Here is a 7,038-nt window from a genome sequence, read left to right as displayed (position 1 = left end):
AGCAAATCTCCCCTCCACGCAGTTAATTTACTCACCCAGATTCCAGAAAGCTCATGAAAATCAGTTGGTAGAAAAGCAAAGGTGTGAAAAAGCAAGGAAAACATTTTTCATTTTTATTTATTTTCAATCAAAAGGTCTCACATGTTTATTACTGAACCAACCTACTGGTGCAGAAGCATCATAAGAGAGAAAAGTCAATTTCCTGATGAAACAGATCTACTGGTCAGGTAGTAGGGAGGTGATGGAACACATGACTTTCAGGCAGCATAAACGTGTGCCATCTCATGTACGATCCCTTACAGACCCAGCTTTGTCCTTCTCCAATGCCGCCTCTTGGAGTTGTATCTGATTTTATTACCAGTTTTCATCAAATCCAGTGGGGAATGGGATGATTCTGCTTTTGTTTCTTGGCCAGGAATCACTTGATCCTGAAAGTCTTGTGAGAAGACATGGTGAGAAACAGTCACAGCACACACCACGATGGTGGAGAAGAGGAAAGAGAAGGAAAACATTTTTTAAAATCTGCTTTGGTCCCACCCAGCTCAACCAAGTGTTTTCTTAATGCCATCCCAAAGGATGTTCAAGATGACCATACTGGCACACCCTCATTACAACACTGTCATTGTCAGAAGGTTCTTTATCCAAGAGTGGAGCAACCGTTCAGCCCACTGGAGGAATGGGGCTCACAATAAGGAAACACATTAAGATCAAAATGTGAAGTCAACATGCTGTAAGAAAAAGAAAAACAGACTCAATACCACAGAAGCTAATTAGAGCCCATGGACCTCCCCTGCCCCCCCCACCCCCACTTCACCATGCATGGATTTCCTGTTCCATTTGCAAGGGAATCAAGAGGCCAGTGCCAAAAGTCTGTGTGTAGGGAGCCTCTGGGTCACTGCTGACCCCCAGTAGCCCACATGGGAGCACTTAGAAGGGCAAGGAGGAATGCTCCCTGGGGAATGCAGCTTCATCACAGAACTCTGTTTATATGGTAACCATCGCAGGCTGCCATGAGCCCCATCAAGATGAATATATGTGTTAGCAAGAGATTGATGTTGGGCTGTGACTGCTGCGCTTGATAAAGTGTTAGATAGGAAGACTGTATCAGATGATAATATTCTCCCCTGAATCAAGATCACAAATGAGCAGAGCTGCACCGGAGCATCAGGGTACCCCCTCCCAACCCACACACACACACACACAGGAGAACATGCCAGTCGCCCAGGTATGGCGACAGGTGTCAGGAAGGGTCGCCCCTCTTCCTTCTCCCCAGCAAGCTCAGGATTAGTGTTTGTTCTTCATGGGCCTTCAATCCTCTCCCACTGGCTTCTAGGCTATCTTGTCAGGGTACAGAAGGGTCCCTTTTAGGGACCCTGCCTCCCCCGGGCTCAGCCTGACAGGACCCACCAAGCTCCAGCCAATCTACTCTTGAAGGACTTCTAGTCCAGGCTGGGAGTCCGCTGCTCAATTGAACCATAAACATAGTCACAGAGTCAGTGCTACAGGAGAGACTTCCAGGAGCAAAGCAGACAGAAGGTCACCATAAAGACTAGTGTTCTGCTTGTCCCTGGCAAGTACTAGAGCATCACACTTCAGAATGTCTCTAAAACAGAACTTGGAAGTAAATTCTCCCTCCCTACACCCTGTCCAGAACTGGGGAGGGGTTGGGGGGGTGGCGGGGGAGTGGAGCCTGATAAACCACAGTTTGGAGGACCTTATCAGAAATTATCTGTTCCATTCCAGAAAACACCTCCTGGGCATCTTCCACCCGCTACTCTCCAAATGCCTGCACGCTTCATAGAGTTTTAAGTTCAAGAAAAAGGATATGCTTATTTGATTGCAAGCACAAAGAGAAAAAAAACTGAGATTTAGGAAGAATTTTCCCTAATAAGCTCCACAAACTCTTATGGAATGAATGAGGAAATAGAGTTTGTTACTGGGCATGTAAATGGCATATCATGTTTGGGCATAAGGGCACAGTGCGTCCACAGAGTTCATTTACCAGAAGTTCACTTTCAGTAGAGCATGAGGACTTTGGTTGTCTTTGACCAAATATTTTTACATACTAAATCTTTCAAACCCAAAGCTATTTTACTTCCTATCTGGTTGGATGGGAAAACATGAAGAAAATACATCTTTGTATGTTACATAATGGCCCAGGTGCCATTGTACTCTTAGAATGTATACCTGTCATTTAATTATAGCTTTAACTGAGCATCTGAAGGTGCCAAATAAATCCCCACACCTGTGACAAAGATGCCTACCATTACTGGTAAGAATGGAAAATGGCTGAGCTACTGTGGGGGAAAAGTTTGGTAGTACCTAAAAAGGTTAAACATAAAATTACCCTATGATTCAGCAATTCCACTGTTCGGCAGCTATCCAAAAGAATTGAAAGCTGAGACTCAAACGCTCCCACAGATTTTTTGCACACCAATATTCGTAGTAACATTACTCACAATAGTCAAAAGATAGACACAACCCAAGTGTCCATCCACAGATGAATGGGTAAACAAAATGGGACATATACATACAAGGAACATCATTCAACCTGAAAAGGGAAAGAAACTCTGACACAGCCTACAATATGGATGTACTTCAAGGACATTATGCTCAGAGAAATAAACTAGACACAAAAGGACAAAAATTGTCCTCTTTCCACTTATATGAAGTACCTAGAACCATGAAATTTTCAAATTCATAAAGACAGAAAGTGGAGGGTGGTTGCAAAGGACTAGTGGGAGAGGGGGAGGGATCTAGTGTTTAATGGAGACAGAGATTCAGTTTGGGAAGATGAAAACATTCTGTAGACAGTGGTGGTAATGGTTGCACAATACGAACATACTGGAAGCCCCCAAAATGTACACTTAAAATGATTAAGGTGGTAAATTCTATGTATATATATTTTACCACCACTCCCACCACCAACATGCGCACACACACACACACACACGCACACAGAGGAAAAATGGTGTCTACCCTGAGGATAATCCTTCCATTGAGACCAACCCACCAAACCCTTAATGCCTTTGGCCATACTGGCCCTCTTCCTTCCCACCCAGACCTTGAAAACCATCACTCTCAAAGATAGGTGACAGGTTGATGTTCAAAAGAGGGTGGGGCAAGATTAATATATTTCATAACAGAAAGAGAAAAGAGCAGAAAAGGCCTCATTTCCCATCACTGAATTACTAACCCTAAAAGTGTCAATACAAGCTAAACCACTTGAGTAGCTAGTATATACCACTGCTAAGACAAAGAGGATGCTTGCTTTCTAGCTTTCCAAGGCCCTTCTGGATGAAGGCAACATGAGATGGTCCCTCTGGACTCCAAGTGTTAAAATTACAAGGGAGAGTCCAGGTGTCGGTGCGGGGATGGGGAAGGAAAGGGCTTAGCCGGGAGCAAAGAGGAGGAGTGGGAAGACAGATAAATTCATGTCAACCACTGAGAACAGACTGGAACTGGAGTATAGCAATCATGTCTGTGACTTACTGGCCTAAGAAGTCAGGGTTGCAGGAAAGAAGCAGGGAATCCACGTTTCTCAGAACTCTTTCCACAAAATTGTAGCCTCTTATCTTAAACCAGCATTGTACACCATTTACCACAGCTGGGAAAAAAAAAAATTATACCGTCCCCAGAAGCTCTAACAACATATGGGGGCAGGGATGGAGTGACTTAGGATAAAAAGTGCAAGAGTTTCTTCCAAAGAATACCAATCATTCTGCACTTTTCCAGTTCTACTTAACTGTCAGACATTTCCACCTGCTTCTAGGATGCAAAGCAGCAGAAGACAAGACCCACACCTATTCTCAACATTTCATGATGCAAAAAAATGTGAGCACTTAATTAAAACAAATTTCAAAATACTGCTTGATAGTATTTTGCCAACCTTTCAATAAAAAATAAACATTTTTTAAAAAGATGCATACAAAAGCATTCTGTAATCATTGAAACTTTGATTTTCTTCTGTACTGATCTGCTAGGGCAGCCATAACAAAATCCCACGGACTGGATGACTTTAAACAACACTTATTTTTTTTCCCAGTTCTGGAAGACCAAGGTAGGCGGGTTGGTTTCCCATGAGGCTTCTCTTCCTGACTTGCAGATAGCTGCCTTCTCCCTCTGGGCTTATATGGCTTTTCTCTGTACTTGTGCAGAAGGGGAAAGAGATCTCTAGTGGCTCTCCCTCTTCTTACAAGGACACCAGTCCTTTGGAATTAGGGCCCACCCTTACGACCTCATTTAACGTTAATTACTTCTTTAAAAGCCCTGTGTCCAAATACAGTCACACTGGGGGCTAGGGCTTCAGCATATGAATTGGGGAACATAATTCAGTGCGACAGCTTGCTAACCCATTTGCATAGAAGTCTACTGCTTTCAAAGCACTTTCATGTACATTCTCATGTTTAACCCTCACCACAAGCTTGGACAGAGACAAGGCAGGTGTCACCCCATTGTAAAGAACAGGAAGCTGGGTGTTGGGGGTTCCACAACCCTCTCGGGGACATGAAACTGCTAAGTAGCAGAGCTAGAATTCAAGTCTAGGGCTGAGGGACTCTGGAGTCCTTAACAGATATAAAGAATTTCAGTGGTTCAATTAAAAACATATATATTTAGTGCTTTCTATGATACTTTGTTGGGGCAAAGTCCAAAACATTAGAGAGTGAAACAGTCCAAAACACTCTTTTCATAGAGTGAAAAGCACGTGGCCTTGGAAAACAGAAAAGTGTGCACGTGCACATCTGTCCAAGGTATACTTCACTTGCCTGCCCATTCACCTTCATTCATATACTACTTTTCCTTCTGGGCCTAATTTAGGTCCCCCAAAGCCTCCTAGCCCATGCTGAACTTGTTGTCCCCTGAGATGTTGGTTTCCAACACTCTTTTGAGAACAAACCCCTTTCTGTCTAGAAAGGGATTCTAATTTTCATGTCTTCACAGCCCATTTCCCCAGCCTCAGCCCCACCTGGGTATAAGTCCCACATTTGCTCTGCAGCTTGCCCTATCACAGCAGTTTAGGTTTGTTTTTAAAAGTTTTCCTTGAATCTCAGATATATGCTGAGAAGAAATTATTTTATTACTAACAGCCTAAATCTCAGTGACATAACAACGTCCTTCACCCAAGGTAAAAAAAAAAAAAAAAAAAAAAAAAAAAAAAATGAAACAAAGTGCTACAAATCCCTGCTGTCCCTGAGTCCCAGGATGCCACATTCTCCACCATCCAGGGCATATACTCCCATGTAAGAAGCATTGAGAGCATTCCTTCTTGCTTTTGCTTTCTTCTAGGAGATTTTCCAGAATAAAGAGTTCCTGCAAGCTGATAGGTCCTGAGTATGGGAAGGTGGAATAAAAGTCCCCTCCCATGGTGCACTATTGTATAATAATATACAGTCCACGGACAAAGTACCTAAAGCATTAGTGACCCAACAATGTGTTTAATTCCAGACATGAGCACATGAATCCCTGCTCTCCTCTAGGGAGGTAAGCCCTGTGTGCTTGTCCTCACTTTGGCCTACACCAAACCCTGGACCACTGAAGAAACAGACATGCAGTTAGCTAACACTAGAGATGGATGTGCTCTATTAAAAAGCTATCTCTAAAAGTTTATCTCCTTTGGGTTCATAAATGCTCTTCGGGACTGCAACATCATCAGGGAAACTAAATGCAAGAGGTTCTTCTGATTAAAACAGGTTATGTTTTCAAAGTTGTTAACTTTTAGGTAAACCAGCTATCCTGGTTTGCCTACAACCAGGATGCAGGAATTTCAGTGTTAAGACTGGGAGAGTCCTGAGCAAACCAGGATGATTTATCACCCTATTAAATGATGTGAGACTGGGAACCTACTATGGAAAGCGTAACCTTTGTGTATGGAGGGGGTTCTTTGTGGTTATTTCATCTTTCTGTATGCATTCTTACATCTGTCCTGAAACAGGGACACTATCACCAGCTTCATAGTTCTATAGTGAGAGTTTAAGTATTTGGTATTTATGCAAAGGGCAGTGGGCAGGTGTGATGAATCAGGGTGCCCTTGGCTGTTCCCAATGTTCATAACCTGGTACCTATATGGTTTCACTTTGAAAGGTGTCTATGCCAAGACGGTGTGTGTTAATACGATGAGCAGTGAGGGCATAGGTAAGGTCAGGGTCTGAGACACATAGTTGGGCTCAGGAACATATGGACAAGTTTCAGGTAGAAGATTGGGGTCAGTGTTAGGAATCCTAACCAAGAGGGTCATAGGAACCATAGGGTTCATGGAAGGCATACAGGCTGGGGCTAGTAAATAGAGGTGCAACCAGACAGAAGGCACAGGACCACTGTGGTCAGAGCTGAGAGGAATCTGGAGCCCAGAGACCCCAACTGCCAGAGGGTGCAATCCAGGACCAATTTAGACATCTGGAACATGGCCAAGGAAGGAAGGGGTAAAAAAGACCTTGGGGGAGCCAAAATCAATATCACAGTCCCTCATAATGGGCATGGTCCTGTCAGACCATTCCTTAGAGCATGATTCTAAGACAGTTGATTTATCTGTAAGGTACTGCAACACAGAAGCTAAAAATCAGCAACAGAAATGCCACAAGCAGGCACAATGTGAGCAGAAAGGTGTGTCAACCAAGGGCAATAGAGAGAACATAAACAATAAAAAGAAAGGATTGGTCTGGTGCCATTTACCATAAGTAACAGCTAGACCTTCAGAGTCCCTACTAAGAGCCAAATCTTCTGCTGTAGGGGTGCCACCCTCCAAGTTCACAGAATGGCTTAATACCTCTCAGATTTTCCAGGTCACTAACTCATACTTAGAGAATGGATACATGAACTGTGGGCCTACAATGGAATACTTCTGAGCAACCAAAGGAACAAAGCATTGCTATGTGGAACAATCTCAAAAACATTGTGATATTGGGGGAAAGGCAGGTACAGACAAGGTCATACTGTATGATTTCACTTATATGAAATTCTAGAGCAGGCAAAGTTAACCCATGTTGATATATATCAAAAACTGGGTCATTTTTAAGGGCAATGGGTCTTTCTTTGACTGGA

General features: G+C 43.3%; 1 pseudogene; it reads right to left on the bottom strand.

The window, feature by feature from the left end:
- Window positions 1-266: 266 nt before the first annotated feature.
- On the bottom strand, window positions 267-451 carry LOC121020584 (60S ribosomal protein L39-like; annotated as a pseudogene).
- Between the last annotated feature and the right edge of the window lie 6,587 nt (window positions 452-7,038).

This window comes from Herpailurus yagouaroundi, unplaced genomic scaffold, assembly GCF_014898765.1.
Source record: "Herpailurus yagouaroundi ecotype Mexico unplaced genomic scaffold, PumYag 250, whole genome shotgun sequence".
NCBI classification, from domain to species: Eukaryota; Metazoa; Chordata; class Mammalia; order Carnivora; family Felidae; genus Herpailurus; species Herpailurus yagouaroundi.
This window is presented reverse-complemented; position numbering and strand designations above follow the sequence as displayed.